Source organism: Salvelinus sp. IW2-2015, unplaced genomic scaffold (assembly GCF_002910315.2).
Source record: "Salvelinus sp. IW2-2015 unplaced genomic scaffold, ASM291031v2 Un_scaffold6736, whole genome shotgun sequence".
Classification (NCBI taxonomy): Eukaryota; Metazoa; Chordata; class Actinopteri; order Salmoniformes; family Salmonidae; genus Salvelinus; species Salvelinus sp. IW2-2015.
In genome coordinates, this window is record NW_019947998.1 from 1 (window position 1) to 18,394 (window position 18,394).

At 43.0% G+C, this 18,394-nt stretch overlaps 2 long non-coding RNA genes and 1 pseudogene across 4 annotated transcripts; all 3 read left to right on the top strand.

The window, feature by feature from the left end:
* Positions 1–6: 6 nt before the first annotated feature.
* Positions 7–2,298, top strand: LOC112079030 (uncharacterized). Of its 3 annotated transcripts, none has more exons than XR_011479016.1 (3): positions 7–199; positions 432–545; positions 2,185–2,298. It is a non-coding gene; the product is annotated as an uncharacterized lncRNA (long non-coding RNA). The 3 variants fall into 3 exon arrangements; XR_002895839.2 differs by lacking the exon at positions 2,185–2,298 and adding an exon at positions 703–1,382; XR_011479015.1 differs by lacking the exon at positions 2,185–2,298 and having other exon boundaries at positions 432–1,382.
* Positions 2,299–3,388: 1,090 nt separating this feature from the next.
* On the top strand, positions 3,389–4,386 carry LOC112079029 (uncharacterized). The gene is made up of 3 exons (XR_002895838.2): positions 3,389–3,478; positions 3,709–3,822; positions 4,029–4,386. It is a non-coding gene; the product is annotated as an uncharacterized lncRNA (long non-coding RNA).
* Positions 4,387–4,722: 336 nt separating this feature from the next.
* On the top strand, positions 4,723–15,398 carry LOC112079028 (epididymis-specific alpha-mannosidase-like; annotated as a pseudogene).
* The last annotated feature ends 2,996 nt before the right edge of the window (positions 15,399–18,394 follow it).

Sequence of the window (18,394 nt, forward strand, 5' to 3'; positions counted from 1 at the left end):
GTCAACAACAGTCAGTGTCATGACAGGGCATCTCAACAGACTGTAGCCTGTAACTGCTCACATTGGACCATCTCAAACCTCACTAGAATTGTCTCCGGTACTTACATCTGTAAAGTTACTATAGAGATACCATCRCTTATTGAATCTGTGGGGAATGGYACACGGATAACAGTTACAGCCAGAGAGAATAAAAGCAAAGGTGAGTAGTCTGATTTGGTCTATATCTTTGTCAAGCATAATGTCTACCGCTGATGTACAGTAGCTCTGTTTTGCTAAAGAGTAAGGTTTTGACTTATAGACTTTTACACAGATCAATCACTTTACAACAATATACAGTTCTCAATTCTCCTGAATACCAGTATTCCATGTGTAGTCTGTCAGGATTTGTATAATAACTTGTGTGTATTGACACCATGTATATGTGTTTACAGTGGTTATTGAGACCTCGGAGGACATAGCAGTCCCCTACACCTTGAGATGTCTCCCAGTCATTATACTGGTGGCCATATTCTGTTACTATAGCTACCAGTGGAAGAAAAGTCAATGTAAGTCTGTCAATAATTTTAATTCAGAACGTTTGGATCCACAAAAATATGATGTACTGAACAACAATATAAGCGCAACATGCAACAATTTCAAATATATATATTTTTTCATTTTACCCCCCTTTTTCTCCCCAATTTCATGGTATCCAATTGTTAGTAGTTACTATCTTGTCTCATCGCTACAACTCCCGTACGGGCTCGGGAGAGACGAAGGTCGAGAGCCATGCGTCCTCCGAAACACAACCCAACTGCMTCTTAACACAGCYCGCATCCAACCCGGAAGCCAGCCGCACCACTGTGTCAGAGGAAACACCGTGCACCTAGCYACCTGGTCAGCGTGCACTGCGCCCGGCCCGCCACAGGAGTCGCTAGTGCGCGATGAGACAAGGATATCCCTACCGGCCAAACCCTCCCTAACCCGGACGACGCTAGGCCAATTGTGCGTCGCCCCATGGACCTCCTGGTCGCGTCCGGCTGCTCGAACCCAGAGTCTCTGGTGGCACAGCTAGCGCTGCGATGCACTGCCTTAGACCACTGCACCACCCGGGAGGCWGATTTCAATGATTTTACTGAGTTACTGTTCATATTAGGAACTCAGTCAATTGAAATAAATTAATTGGGGCTCCCAAGTGGTGCAGGCGTCTAAGGCACTGCATCTCAGTGCTGGAGGCGTCACTACAGACCCTGGTTCAATTCCAGGCTGTATCACAACTGGTTGTGATTGGGAGTCCCATAGGGCGGCGCACCATTGGCACAGCGTCGTTAGGGTTTGGCTGTTATTGTAAATAAGAATTTGTTCTTAACTGACTTGCCTTGTTAAATAAAGATTAAATAAAATTAGGGCGTAATCTATGGATTTCACATGACTGGGCAGGGGCACAGCCATGGGTGGGCCTGGAGCCAGGCKCAGCCAGTCAYAATMAGTTTTTCCCCACAAAAGGGCTTTGTTACAGATAGAAATACTCCTCAGTTTCATCAGCTGTCCGGGTGGCTGGTTTCAGACGATCCTGCAGGTGAAGAAGCCGGATGTGGTGTCCTGGGCTGGCGTGGTTACACGTGGTCTGCAGTTATGAGGCCGGTTGGACGTACTGCCAAATTCTGTAAAACAACGTTGGAGGTGGCTTGTGGTAGAGAAATGAACATTATAAAATTCTCTGGCAACAGCTCTGGTGGACATTCCTGCAGTCACCATGCCAATTCACGCCGAAATGTTTGCTTTATATCTTCTCTTTGCTAAATTTTTACATCAGATGTTGTTGGAAGGAAGTTAGACTTGTGACAGTGAGTGATACGACAATGGAAATTTCACAATCTTCACATTTAGTTCTCTGCTTTCCCCATTAATTTGCCAAATGATGAAATTTTGACAAGATCTTTAATCAACAAATAAAGCTGGTTCAGAACTGCAGCTAATTGAAATCAACTGGTATAGAGCAGACAGCAAGTCCAAAAGAAGAAGATATTACTGGGTCAAGGTTTAGCATGAAGAAAGACAAATTACGCACATAAAGAAAAGAGAGAAAGATGGAGAGAAGTTACTCTGTGGTTAACATTTCAGTGCGTCATCAAAGAAATCCACAGCGAGTGTGTGTCAGTTGTGATTCTCATGCCCTGGGTGTGTGTGTGTGTGTGTGTGTAGGAGGGGGAGCCACAGCACCTGCAGGCTGAGTGACTGGGCTCATTCTGATACCCTTTCAGAAAGATGAAGCATCTGTTGTCTGGCTGCTCCTCTCCTCCCTCTGTTCCCTCTCTTCTTGGGTAGTTACAAAATATGTGTACACATTATTGGACCATCAGTATCTTAGATTAAACCAACACCATATTGGCTAACCGGGCAAAAACATCACAATGTTTTTAAAGGGACGGTAATTTACATATTCTACTGGTCTGGACATTACCTTTTAGTTCTCTTAACTTGTTTTCATTCATTTCACTGTAGTCAATGCATTTATTTTGGTATCATTAACAACAACAACAATGATTGTAGAATTCATAAACTACGCGATACCCCGTTTTATACCATGTTTTATACCCCGTTTTAAACCATGGTTTATACCCATTTTTATACTCTGTTTTATACCCCATTTTATACCAATGGTTTATACCCCATTTTATACTCTGTTTTATACCCCATTTTATACCATGTTTTATTACCCCGTTTTATACCATGTTTTTTTTTTATACCCCGTTTTAAACCATGTTTATACCCCATTTTAAACCATGTTTATACCCCGTTTATACCATGTTTTATAACCCCTTTAAACCATGGTTTATACCCCATTTTATACTCTGTTTTATACCCCATTTTATACCAATGGTTTATACCCATTTTATACTCTGTTTTATACCCCATTTTAAACCATGGTTTATACCCTATTTTATAACCATTTTTATACCATGTTTTATACCCCGTTTTATACCCCGTTTTATACCATGTTTATATGGTAATAATTATTTTGATTTGGTAATGGTACCACCCTAATAGAATACAAAACATCAGCTTCATGAATGTCATACTATTTAGCCTTGTCATTTGATGTTTCACTAACATGCTGTTTTCTCCTCTCTCCACAGTATAGCAAACACGTTGGTGGTGATCCAGTCTCCTCATAATGTAACAGTAACAGAGGGGGACACTGTTCAGATCCAGTGCTGCTGGAATACAAATGTGTTAAGAGCGACAGTTCATTGGCATAAAGAAGGACACMCCGAGATAAAATATARTAGTTTACGGGTCAACAACAGTCAGTGTCATGACAGGGCATCTCAACAGACTGTAGCCTGTAACTGCTCACATTGGACCATCTCAAACCTCACTAGAATTGTCTCCGGTACTTACATCTGTAAAGTTACTATAGAGATACCATCTCTTATTGAATCTGTGGGGAATGGRACACGGATAACAGTTACAGCCAGAGAGAATAAAAGCAAAGGTGAGTAGTCTGATTTGGTCTATATCTTTGTCAAGCATAATGTCTACCGCTGATGTACAGTAGCTCTGTTTTGCTAAAGAGTAAGGTTTTGACTTATAGACTTTTACACAGATCAATCACTTTACAACAATATACAGTTCTCAATTCTCCTGAATACCAGTATTCCATGTGTAGTCTGTCAGGATTTGTATAATAACTTGTGTGTATTGACACCATGTATGTGCTTACAGTGGTTATTGAGACCTCGGAGGACATAGCAGTCCCCTACACCTTGAGATGTCTCCCAGTCATTATACTGGTGGCCATATTCTGTTACTATAGCTACCAGTGGAAGAAAAGTCAATGTAAGTCTGTCAATAATTTTAATTCATAACATATGGATCCACAAAAATATAACATTATTTAAAAAATGTACTTGAACTTGCTTTAAGTTACTTTACTTTAACTTAAAGTAAAATTAACTCATTCCCTTTTCAATATTCATTTTAACACACATAGTAATGTGAATGCAGGCCAGTGTTTTGTGAGGCATTGTGTTGGTTTCTTTCAGCTGTAGCTAAGAGACCAATGGACACTTTCTTCCTAGAGAAGAAAGAGACTGACACGACGCTGTGACTTCCTGTTGATCATCATGGACCTCCACCATGTCACCTCTCTACAGGGACACCTGCAGAACACCACAACAGAGTTACTCATCACTGTTAGTTCACCACTGATGGAGTGATGCTTAGTAACTACCGTAGTTAGGAGCTTTAGCTTAAACATTTCATTTGTGTGTGAATTGTTCAATTGTTCACACTATGTGCATGTAGTAGTTGATGGTTATAATTTAAAAAATAAATACATACGTTGTAAAACAGTTGTATTTGGTTTGTTTTAAAGACTTAATAAAACAAATATTGCACCATACAATCAAAGTTCTGTCTTAAATTGCCTCAAACAATAACTTTACATTTTCAAGACTTTCACAACCTGTACATTTAGTTCTCTGCTTTCCCCATCATTTTGCCAATGATTAACTTTTGACTATGTAACGATGTGCGCTAAGAGTCGGGAAGCATGTTCAGGGAGTGAGTGTTTTAATTAATAAACGCGACATAATACAAAACACGAACAACGCACAGACATGAAACAGAAACAATGAGGCCTGGGGAAGGAACCAAAGGGAGTGACATATATAGGGAAGGTAATCAGGGAAGTGATGGAGTCCAGGTGAGTCTGATGAGGCGCAGGAGCGAGTCACGATGGTGACAGGTGTGCGCCATAATGAGCAGCCTGGTGACCTTGAGGCCAGAGAGGGAGCACACATGACAGATTAGATCTTTAATCAACAAATAAAGCTGGTTCAGGACTGCCGATACTTGAAATCAACTGGTATAAAGCAGACAGCAAGACCAAAAGAAGATGACATTATTGGGTCAAATGTTTAGCATGAAGAAAGAACAAATTACGCACATAAAGCAGAGACTTCAGTGCGTCGAGAGGACTCCCTTCCTTACTGACTTCACTGTTACATCTGCCACGCCCCCTACTGCTCATCCTGTGTTTCCCTATCCTGCCGCCACTCCCCCAGTGTTCTCTCCCTCTGTGTGTGTGTGTGTGTGTGATTGTGTGGGCGTTGACAGGTGTGCTGGAGGCGGAGCAGATCGCCACCAGCTGCAACCTGTTCCATAATCAAGACCCCTACAAATACTCAGCCCTGCCACTTCCACGTTGCCAGATCGTAATCTCTGCTCAGTCAGTCTGTGGTTTTAGCTGTTTGCGCCTGCTTTCGTGTTGTTCCTGGTTGCCTGATGCTGTTTTCCTCGCCGCTACAGGTCTGTCCGCTCTGACTCTGGTCCCTGTCTCCGGTCCCACGTCTCATCAGTCCTGCTACCCTGTCCTGGATCCCCCACTCTACTGCTTCCTTGTATACCTCTCCGGAGTTGCTCACCCAGCCCCAACTCCCCTCGCTCCAGCCTCAGCACCTGGCTCCCTGTAACTCGCCCAAGCTTTCCCTGGCCTGCACCCCATCTTCCCCCTGTTTTTCAATAAATACCTTGGTTACCTGATCCCAGTCTTCTCGTCTGAGTCTGCTCTTGGGTTCACCTGCTCCAYGTAACACATTGGTGGGTTTTTCCTGAAATGTTCTTACCTATTATATGTTTAAGACCTATGTATTAAAAACAAAATGTACAGTGCATTCGGAAAGGAATAAGAACCCTTGACTTTTCCACATTATACGTTACATACTTATTCTAAAATGTATTAAATTGTTTTTATTCCTCAATCTACACACAATACTCCATAATGAAAAAAGATAAACAAGATTATAGAAATTTGAACAAATTTATAATGAATAAACATATCACATTTGCGTAAGTATTCAGACCTTTTACTCAGTACTTTGTTGTAGCACCTTGGCAGYGATTAMAGCCTYGAGTCTTCTTGGRTATGACGCTACAAGCTTGGCACACCTGTATTTGGGGAGTTTCTCCCATTCTTCTCTGCAGATCATCTCAAGCTCTGCCAGGTTGGATGAGGAGCGTAGCTGCACAGCTATTTCCAGGTCTCTCCAGAGATGTTCGATCGGGTTCAAGTCCGGACTCTGGCTGGGCCACTCAAGGACATTCAGAGACTTGTCCCGAAGCCACTCCTGCGTTGTCTTGGCTGTGTGCTTAGGGGTCATTGTCCTGTTGGAAGGTGAACCTTCATCCCCAGACCTTTGCCCCAGTCTGAGGTCCTGAGRGCTCTGGAGCAGGTTTTCATCAAGGATCTCTCTGTACTTTGCTCCGTTCATCTTTCTCTCAATCCTGACTAGTCTCCCAGTCCCTGCCACTGAAAAACACCCCCACAGCATGATGCTGCCACCCCCATGCTTCATCATAGAGATGGTGCCAGGTTTTCTCCAGACGTGACGTTTGGCATTGAGGCCAAAAATGTCAATCTTGGTTTCATCAGACCAGAGAATCTTATTTCTCATTGTCTTAGAGTCTTTATGTGCCTTTTGGCAAACTCCAAGTGGGCTGTCATGTGTCTTTTACTGAGAAACGGCTTCCGTCTGGCAACTCTACCATTAAGTCCTGATTGGTGGAGTGCTGCAGAGATGGTTGTTCTTCTGGAAGGTTCTCCCATCTCCACAGAGGAACTCTGGAGTGCTATCAGAGTGACCATCGGGTTCTTGGTCACCTCCCTGACCAATGCCCTTCTCCCCCGATTGCTCAGTTTGGCCGGGCGGCCAGCTCTCGGAAGAGTCTTGGTGTTTCCAAACTTCTTCCTTTTAAGAATGATGGAGTCCACTATGTTCTTGGGGACCTCCAATGCTGCAGAAATGTGTTGGTACCCGTCCCCAGATCTGTGCCTCGACACAATCCTGTCTCTGAGCTCTACGGACAATTCCTTCGACCTCATGGCTCCTGAGTGGCGCAGCGGTCTGTATCACAACCGGCCGTGATTGGGAGTCCCATAGGGCGGTGCACAATTGGCCCGGCGTTGTCCGGGTTTGGCCGGGGTAGTTCGTCATTGGAATTAAGAATTTGTTCTTAACTGACTTGACTAGTTAAATAAAGGTTTTTTAAAAATGGCTTGGCGTTTGCTCTGACATGCACTTTCAACTGTGGGACCTTACATAGACAGGTGTGTGCCTTTCCAAATCATGTCCAATCAATTGAATTTACCACAGGTGGACTCCAATCAAGTTGTCGAAACATCTCAAGGATGATCAATGGAAACAGGATGCTCCTGAGCCTAATTTCAAGTCTCATAGCAAAGGGTCTGAATACTTATGTAAAGAAGTTATTACAATTATTTATTCATTTTACATTTGCCAACAATTCAAAAAAACTGTTTTCGCTTTGTCATTATGGGGTATTGTGTGTAGATCGATGATAATTACTGTATATATGTAACGGCTATCGTCATATTCCTCCTCCTCGGACGAGGAGAGGCGAGAAGGATCGGACCAATACGCGGAGTGGTTAGTGTTCATGATGAATGATTTATTATAACGGAAAAACTGAACACTGAAAATACAAAACAAATAAACGAAGTGCAGAAAACAGATACAGTACCGTGTGGTGAAAAACACAAACACGGAAACAAACACCCACAAAACACACGTGAAACCCAGGCTGCCTAAGTATGATTCTCAATCAGGGACAACGATTGACAGCTGCCTCTGATTGAGAATCATACCAGGCCGAACACAAAAATCCCAACATAGAAAATCAACCATAGACAAACCCACCCAACTCACGCCCTGACCAACTAAAATAAATACAAGACAAAGGAAAACAGGTCAGGAACGTGACAATATATTTTTTCTTACATTTTAGGATAAGACTGTAACGTAACAAATATGGAAAAAGTCAAGGTGTCTGAATACTTTCCGAATGCACTGTATATACAGTATCAATGGTTCCAATGACCAAGACTTGGCACAGTCAAAACATGTAGGAGTAAAAACTGCTATGAAGCAGAGGGTTGAAAAATGCTAAAAAGGAACCTTTTATCTCTACAGAACCTTTTCAGTCGTGGACTGGGTTCTATGCCTCCCGGAATGTTCTGAAGGGGATAGCCAGGAGAGCTAGTTCCCAGCTGCACGCTGCAGAGACTCTGTTCACTCGGTACCGGGTCAGCTACCCAGATGGACCGGTCCCTAAAGAAGAGGCCCTGCAGAAGCTGAAGGTCCTCCGCTGGGCTGTCCTGAGGTGCTTGATCAAATATCTCACTAATTGATGTGACTCATTGTGTATTATATGTATATTATACCTATCTTGTAAAGTGATTATCAATCTCATATCCCACTCTTGTCAGACAAATTTTAAAATTAAAGACCCAAAAGGAATTATTGTAATAGATAAGTATTGTTTTATAATATTCTCCCTCTGTGTTATCTCCAGGTCAGCACCATGATGGGATCACGGGGACAGAGTCTCCCAAGGTGTCTGACATGTACATAGAGCACCTGACCCAGGCTATGATGGGAGTAGAGGAACTTCTGGCTGCCCTCTTCCTCCTGCCCCAGGCCCTGGGCCCGCTAGCAACTCTGAAGCCTTCAATAGACAAGACTCTCATAGCAAGGGTAAAGTACTGTACTTCAGAATAATAATGAATAATTGAAAATATTTATACTTTATTTGACATGAACTCAGATGTGGATTTGTGAAAGTAGTTGGATGGGATGCATGTTTTCACTTATCCAATCACAACACTACAGATCAGAGAGTACATATCAAGGAAGGGAGAGGATGTATTTTGTATTCTAACCAGGCACAAGGTTCAGCTTGGTCCAAGGCATCATTTAATGACTTCCTCAACTACAACATGGGTCTTGTTTACATCAACAACATTTTGATAATGAAAGTGTATTGCAGGCTCCCATCAGGACCTGGAGCAGCACATCATTGTGTACAACCCCCTGGCATGGAACACCACCGCCATCATCAACGTCACGGTAACCTTCCCCATGGCAACCGTGTTCGACGACCAAGGACAGGCCATACCTGCACAGGTAGTGTGGAAATACAGAGTTGCTTTATCCAGTTAAACACTTTGTAGAACAATGAGTCACCATTATATAATGTAAAAGCCATGTGTCAATGGAACTGCAGATATACATCATACCTTCTAGACAAACTCAGTTTTCAGATAACTGATTGTGTTCATTGGGCACTCAGCAAAAAAACATTTTGCAACGGAAGATGAAAATTTGTGTTTCTTATTGGACAAGTTCAGGTATTCCCTTTGTCTGTTTTCGTCTGTTTAGTGTCTAATGAACACGGCCTGTGTCTCTCTGCTCCCAACAGACCCAGAGTTCAGCTGACTCCAACACGACCTATGACCTGTTCATTGTGGTGGACCTTGGGGGTCTCCAACACAGGAAGTACCTCATCAAGTTCTCAGAGAAGCCGGGTAAAGAGGGATCCTTGACCCACCATGCCTGGGTTGTGTCGTTCAAGAGACTAAATGTTTCACAGGAGTTGAAGACAGGAAGGAGACTCTTACCGGTTCTGAATGAGTGTTATAAGATCATGCTGGACCAGGATACTAACCTACTGCATAGCATCACCGACAGGTAGCTATATTCAACATTCACATTAGGGGCACATTCAACAGGCMAACGTTGTGGAACGTTGCAGATACAAAGGTAATTAATAGAGCTGATGTAGAAGAAATGACATGTCAGAGAAGCATGTTTATTTTACTGAACGTTGCACAACGTTTTCCTTCTGAATGCAGCCCAGGTGTTAGGTCAACAATGTCCTCTGTCCTTTCTGTGACCCTGCCAGGCATGAGAAGAGGACGGTGAGAATGACTCAGGATTTCTGGGAGTACCAGGTCAATGGGAACGTCAGCGCAGGGCCCATCTCTGACAACTACATCTTCAGTGCTAACGACTCGGCAGTGAGGGCGTACAAGGCCGTCAAGATGGAGATTGTCCCTGGGAAGATCATCACTGAGATCAGACAGTACTTCTACAGGTGGGAATGTGAACAACTCCTTTCTGTCAGTCTTTGGTTTCCATCCACCCTCCTTCCCTAAGCTACGATCTCTATATTCCTTCTATCACTCACTCACTCACTCACTCACTCACTCACACTACAGCTTAGTAAGGTGCAGGTCTAATATTGGGTGGCTCACATTAACAATGGGTTCCGTCTGCAGGGAGGAAGCAGATGAGGACTACACCTACTCTGTCACCACCAGAGTACCACAGAGTTTCCCCAGCGGCAGGCTGTGTTACAGGCTGGAGCAGAGCTACTCGCTGGGCCCCCTGGTGGTCAACACCGAGGCTGTCCTCAGGACCAAGACCAGCCTGAAGAACAACAGGACTCTGTTCACTGACGACAACGGGTACCAGATGATGAAGAGGCCTTCCAGGACGTTCGTCAATGATACTGTTGCCAGAGTGAGTGGGTTGTATTTAAGGACAGTTTTGTGATGGTTAAATGTACACTGAACTTCCACAGTACCTTGMCAGCCAGAGGAAGATGGGCTACACTTTCTGAGCCTGGTTCCTCTCAACGTTTCTTCCTACTCAGGAAGTTTGGGTGTTTGGTCTCCTCAGCTTTCCTTTTTGGTGGTTCAGGCCTGGGTTACTGTTCAGGACTTTGTGACAATTGCTTGTGTTTCTTCCCGTGTCTGTGTACTGCAGAACTACTACCCCATGGTTCGAATGGCCTACATTGAAGATGACTCTAGCAGACTGGTCCTCCTCAGTGAGAGRGCTCACGGKGCATCCAGCCAGAGTGAGGGAGAGCTGGAGGTGAGTGTTTTATGTATGAGATGCGTACGCTCACACTCACAACCTCAACCCCTTGTATCTGTCCCAGGTGATGCTCCACCGACGTCTGTGGAACAACCAGGAGTGGACTCTGGGTTATAACCTGACCCTGAACGACAGCTCGGTGGTGAGGCCTGTCCTGTGGATGACACTGGGCTCCCTGGCTGCTACCTCCTCTCTCTACCAGAGGGAGGCGCTAGAGCTGCAGCACAGACCTGTGGTCATGCCCATCGACAGGCCACGTGAGTCCACTCCTTATAGCTCAACTGTTTCGAGGCTCGCAGGTTGACCTTTATTGTCATGAATCTTGACCTGGAGGCAGAACTGAGCCATTTTCCTCTAGATGCTCCAGCTGCAAAGTGAAAATTAGCTATATTGTAAACATTCATGAAAACAATGTGCATTTTGGTCTTCATTTAAGATTAGGGTTAGCAGTATGGTTAAGAYTAGGTTAGGTTTAAAATCAGATTTTATGACTTTGTGGCTGTGCCAGTTAGTGACCAGTCTGCAGAGCTGCCTTCAGGACAAGATTCATGACAGTAAATACCAACCTGCTTAAAGCACACACAGCTACTTTCCACTAAACTTTTCCCTGGAAATCCAGGAAGTGGAATCCGTTCTAAAAACAAATCCACAATTGAAATGTTCCCAAATGGAGTCGACCATGTTTTTGCTCACCTGTACTATGCATTGTCAGAATGTATGGTCTCATACCCACAATGCCATTTACTGCCCCCTTTAGAGAAGGCCTGGAAGAAGGAGCCTCGGACCGGATCTCCGATTCGCCCCGTGGTCCTGCCTGACAACCTCCACCTGCTGACGCTTAGTGTYCCGGGCTGGTTCTACAGCTCCAACCACACCCTGCACCTCCGCAACATGGAGACCGGTACCCCTGGGTCCACACAGCCGGACTACGATCGTGTCCTACTGAGGATCATGCATCTGTATGAGAGGGGGGAAGACCCGGTACCGGTTCTTTGTCTCGCCGTCTACACCATTAACATGAAGGTAACAGGAAACACCGCTAGATGAGATCAATATGAAGAGTAGACTTCAATAACAGATGTTTGTGTATTAAATGCTAAATTAAGTGAACAAATAGATGTGATATTGACATTTGTTGGTCTCTCCTTGGGCTGTGGCGGTTACGAAATTTCGTCAGCCGGTGATTGTCAAGCAAATAACTGTCGGTCTCACGGTACTTGACCGTTAATTAACATAAATATATGCAGCATCTCCTGGCTTCCACACAGCCTACAAGCCACTGATGCAGACATGTGGAACATCTACAATTTCAAAAGTCTAATAAATCCATGTAATGTAGCCTACACCCTCACAATAAATCCATTATTTATTTTAGACAGGTCTAAAGAAACATGATATTAAGAAAATATAGTCTATTCAGAAGAATAGAATAACATACTGAGTTGTCCTGATGTGGCTATACCATATGGCTGTGGGCTACACTAGTTCATTTAGCAGACAACGTTTGCTTAGAATTCAGTGGCATTATTTATATTATAGTTTGAAGATACAATTGAACCAAGCTGAATAATATAAATATTTTCTCAATGATTTGAGGCAGTGGGCCACATGTGGCTTTTCTGAGTTGAGCGGTTAACAAAGAAATGGGTACTCCTACTGTCACGTTCCTGACCTGTTTTGTATTTATTTAGTATGGTCAGGGCGTGAGTTGGGTGGGTTGTCTATGTGTGATTTTCTATGTTGGGATTTTGTGTGTTCGGCCTGGTATGATTCTCAATCAGAGGCAGCTGTCAATCGTTGTCCCTGATTGAGAATCATACTTAGGCAGCCGGGTTTCACGTGTGTTTTGTGGGTGTTTGTTCCTTGTTAGTGTTTCGCCACACGGGAACTGTCACGGTAGTTCCGTTTTGTTATTTTGTATCGCTATTTGTTTCGTGTTATTAATTACCATGGAAACCAACCACTCTGCATATTGGTCCGATCCTTCTCGCCTCTCCTCGTCCGATGAGGAGGGATATAGACTATCGTTACACCTACAGTACCAGTCAAGTTTGGACACCTACTCATTCAAGGGTTTGTCTTTATTTTTACTATTTTCTACAGTGAAGGCATCCAAACTATGGAATCATGTAGTAACCAAAAAGTATGAGATTCTTCAAAGTAGCCACCCTTTGCCTTGACAACAGCTCTGGACACTCTTGGCATTCTCTCAACAAGCTTCACCTGGAATGCTTTCCCAAAAGTCTTGAAGGAGTTCCCACAATATGCTGAGCACTTGTCTGCATTTCCTTCACTCTGCGGTCCAACTCATCCCAAACCATCTCAATTGGGTTGAGGTTAGTGTTTGTGGCGGCCAGTTCATCTGATGCAGCACTCCATCACTCTCCTCTTGGTCAAATAGCCCTTACACAGCCTGGAGGTGTTGGGTCATTGTCCTGTTGAAAAACAAATCATAGTCCCAGTAAGTGCAAACCAGATGGGATGGCATATTTCTGCAGAATGCTGTGGTAGCCATGCTGGTGAAGTGTTCCTTGAATTCTAAATAAATCACAGACCGTGTAACCAGCAAAGCAGCCCCACACATCAACACCACCTCCTGCATGCTTCACGGTGGAGATCATCCGTTCACTTGCTTTGCGTCTCAAAAGACAGTGGGGTTGGAACCAAAAAATCTCAAATTTGGACTTATAAAGACCAAAGGAGAGATTTCCACCGGTCTAATGTCCATTGCTCGTGTTTCTTGGCCCAAGCAAGTCTCTTCTTCTTATTGGTGTCCTTTGACCATGAAGGCCTGATTCAGTCTCTTCTGAACAGCTGATGTTGATGTGTCTGTTCCTTGAACTCTGAAGCATTATTTGGGCTGCAATCTGAGGTGCAGTAATTCTAATGAACTTGTCCTCTACAGAGGTAACTCTGGTCTTTCCTTTTCCTGTGGGCGACTCTCAATGAGAGCCAGTTTCATCATAGTGTTGATGGTTTTTGCGCAGTCACTTAAAGACACTTCAAAGGTCTTGACATTTTCCATTTCACTTTTTTTGGTTACTAGATTCCATGTGTTACTTCATAGTTTTTCTACAAAGTAGAAAATAGTAAAAATATAGAAATACCTGGAATGAGTAGGTGTGTCCAAACATTTGACTGCTACTGTATATGCTTAATTTAGAGTTGTTTATGCAACTTTAGTTGTGTACAAACGTTTCGATTTTTTATATATTCTAATTGTGCACGATGTGACTAATGACTTGAAAAAAGTTGCTTGAAAGACATGAGCTCTGCTTTGTTTTGCTCAGGCTGAGTGCTGAGCGTTCCTAAGCACCTCTCACTCACATGGCTCTCCATGTCATCGGGTCTTTCTCGCAGTAAAGAAAGACGCATCAGATAGCAAAAAGCACTAGCCTACGGTGCATTTCAGAAACTATTCAGACCCCTTGACTTTTTCCACAGTTTTGTTACGTTACAGCCTTGTTCTAAAATTGATTAAATTGTTTTGTTCCTCAATCTCCACACCAAACCCCATAATCAAAGATATAACAGGTTTTTAGAATTTCTTTGCCAATTTATATATATTTAACTGGGGCTATACTCCCTGTTGTAAAGATAAACAATGTGCTTAATATTACGTTTAGTTGAGAGAACATATAGTAGACCTAGCCTATAGAAAGCTGATGGGATCATCCTCTTTTAGAGGCCATCACGCTGTTTTTCTCGTTATTGCATAGCCTATAGAGATGTTGCGCAACATGGGCACTCTTGAATGTGTTTTGATTAGATTTTCGATGACATTTGCATTGATGTCAGTGATAGCGGACAATGGCGAGCTGAGTACCAGGCAGTTAGCGAGTTTGTAGGCTACTAACGACGATCAACAGCATCAGCGCTTGGAGAAGCCTAATTACCGTGACTAAACGGTCACATTTGTTTGTTTATCATATATGCATAGTCACTTTAACCATATGTACATACTACCTCAATCAGCCTAACTAACCCGGTGTCTGTATGTAGCCTCGCTACTTTTATACTCGCACTGTATATAGCCTGTCTTTTTTACATGTTTATTTCTTTTTACCTGTTCACCTAATACTTTTTTTGCACTATTGGATAGAGCCTGTAAGTAAGCATTCATTGTAAGGTCTACACCTGTTGTATTCAGCGCACGTGACAAACGTTGATTTGATTTGACATGGGAATTTGACTACGGGTAATACGGTCACCGGCAACAGCCCAGATCACTGCTCTATTTACACTATGTTTTTGAAAATCCATTTCCTGTGTAAAAACAGGAAGTGCTGCGGGCATGGGGGGAAGTGAGAGCGTTGGAGGAGCGCTCTCTCACAGGAACCTGGGATATCGCCGACCTCCAGAGGTGGAAGTGGAAGGCTTCAGAAAGACCCAGGAGGGGTGAGAGTGTTGGTAAGCTGCAGTTCAGCATTGGTAGGGGTGAAATTATTGCATCAGAATAATATACCTTTTTGTTAAAAAGATGAGAAGTTACTGCATAGTGTACCTTTGACATTCAGCTGTCAATTCAGTTCACAATGAGTAGGCTGTAGTGTTTGAGATGTTAACCACATGTGAGATCTGAAGGGAAAAAATGGTGTTTACAATTGTTTTGTTACGTCCTAGTGTTCGTATTTGTCTGTTTCAGGGTCAAGAGTCAAGTTGTTGGTGTGAGAGGAGAGTTCAACGTGACCATATCACCCAAAGAAATCAGGACCTTCTTTGTTTACTTCAAGCTCAAGTAGAAAGTTCCAGGTCACCTTTAGTCTTCTGTGAAGATGGATAACTAATCTGAAGAGAGGCCTTCTGACATGTAGAACATGGGATTAAACATTCTCTCATGTACATTCTCTAATGTAACACGTGACATTGTATGACCAGGATGTGGATTATCTTGACGTGCCGGTCTACTTTTTTCTGTATAAAAATTTAGTATAATCTAAAATAAGGAGTCACTCCATTTTGTGTCTATTTCTTTATTTTCCTCAGTTGAAGTGCTTCTTAAGGCCTTGGCGAGGGGAAGGTCATTATTGACGCCTCTCAAAGCATTGAATAACCTAACCCAGTTTTAGTTATGAGGGGTATCAGATGCTTTGAGTAACGGTAAGATTCTTTATCTGAACGCCGTTGGTGAGAAATGTTCTTCTGTTTGCAAGTGAGCGCAGCGCTGACAGTCCACAGTAGACCACACGGCCACTTCCTGTTATTGGCCTTAGAGAATAAGAACTTCCCATATGGTGACATCAGTCTATAATTAAATATTATTGGTCCACATGAGTGCATTTGCACGCACAGTGAGGCGAAGACTTTTGGAGGATGGCCTGGTGTCAAGAAGTCCTGCAAAGAAGCCACTTCTTTCCAGGAAAAAACATCAGGGACAGACTGATAGTCTGCAAAAGGTACAGGGATTGGACTGCTGAGGACTGGGGTAAAGTAATTTTCTCGATGAATCCCCTTTCCAATTGTTTGGGGCATCTTGGAAAAAAAGCTTGTCCGGAGAAGACAAGGTGAGCGCTACCATCAGTCCTGTGTCATGCCAACTAGTAAAGAATCCTGAGGCCATCATGTGTGGGTTGCTTCTCAGCCAGGGGAGTGGGCTCACTCACAATTTGCCTAAGAACACAGCCATGAATAAAAAGAATGGTACCAACACATCCTCCGAGAGCAACTCTCCCAACCATCCAGGAACAGTTTGGTGACGAACAATGCCTTTTCCAGCATGATGGAGCACCTTGCCATAAGGCAAAAGTGATAACTAAGTGGCTCGGGGAACAAAACATCAATATTATGGGTCCATGGCCAGGAAACTCCCCAGACCTTAATCCCATTGAGAACTTGTGGTCAATCCTCAAGAGGCGGGTGGACAAACAAAACCACACAAATTCTGACAAACTCCAAGCAATTGATTATGCAGAATGGGCTGCATCAGTCAGGATGTGGCCAGAAGTTAATTGATATCATGCAGAGCTAGTTATGATTCCTGTAATACAGATCGTATGACTGTCACTTTTCTCCAGTCTACAGTATTTTTTCCAAGCTTACTATAATTTTAAGGTCAATATTCCCTATACTTACGCAAGGGGAGTGGGTAGTGGAGTCCACAGCAGTGTTGGCAGTAGAAAGGGAAGAGAGAAATGTCAAGCTGCGGTGCTGTGAAAGTGTGAAATTAATAAATACAGAGAGAGAGGGAGAGTCAGAAAGGTGTTGGTATAAGTGAGAGAACCGATCACCCCATCAGTCATCTGACATGAGGTACTTTTATAACTTGTTGTGTTGCTGCCTGCTCAGCTCGTACATCTGTTTTCTCTCATCCAGCGTAAGTGCAGACCGTTCGTATTGGTTAATCAAAACCTAACTTATACATTAGAAATATTTTGAAAATAACTGGTAAAAATAAATGATTTTATCTTCCACGTGCTTGTTCTACGTGTAAGATGTAGAACTCATAAAAACCTGTTTGTTTGGAAGGGGTTGGGTGTTTGTTAAAAATGGTGTTGTGATTCTTATTGATTACACCGACTCAATAAAATCAATTGTTTGACAAATAATAAAACCTTGTTTATACCATGGTAAGAATGAGTGAATAATGATTGAGAGATGTGTGTGTGTTATAAGGATCTGTGCCTAATATGAGTACATTACATTGGATTTTATGCGTACCCTTGTCATTGATGTTCACTAACTGCTGTTTTCTCTCTCTCTCCACAGGTATAAGCGACACGTTGGTGGTGATCCAGTCTCCTCATAATGCTAACAGTAACAGAGGGGGAACACTGTTCAGATCCAGTGCTCTGGAATACAAATGTGTTAAGAGCGACAGTTCATTGGCATAAAGAAGGACCACACCGAGATAAAATATAGTAGTTTACGGCGTCAACAACAGTCAGTTCATGACAGGGCATCTCAACAGACTGTAGCCTGTAAACTGCTCACATTGGACCATCTCAAACCTCACTAGAATTGTCTCCGGTACTTACATCTGTAAAGTTACTATAGAGATACCATCTCTTATGAATCTGTGGGGAATGGACACGGATAACAGTTACAGCCAGAGAGAATAAAAGCAAAGGGAGTAGTCTGATTTGGTCTATATCTTTGTCAAGCATAATGTCTACCGCTGATGTACAGTAGCTCTGTTTTGCTAAAGAGTAAGGTTTTGACTTATAGCTTTTTACACAGATCAATCACTTACAACAATATTACAGTTCTCAATTCTCCTGAATACCAGTATTCCATGTGTAGTCTGTCAGGATTTGTATAATAACTTGTTGTATTGACACCATGTAATATGTGTTTACAGTGTTTATTGAGACCTCGGAGGACATAGCATCCCCTACACCTTGAGATGTCTCCCAGTCATTTACTGGTGGCCATATTCTTGTTACTATAGCTACCAGTGAAGAAAAGTCAATGTAAGTCTGTCAATAATTTTAATTCAGAACGTTTGGATCCACAAAAATATGATGTACTGAACAACAATATAAGCGCAACATGCAACAATTTCAAATATATATATTTTTTCATTTACCCCCTTTTTCTCCCAATTTCATGGTATCCAATTGTTAGTAGTTACTATCTGTTCTCATCGCTACAACTCCCGTACGGGCTCGGGAGAGACGAAGGTCGAGAGCCATGCGTCCTCCGAAACACAACCCAACTGCTCTTAACAC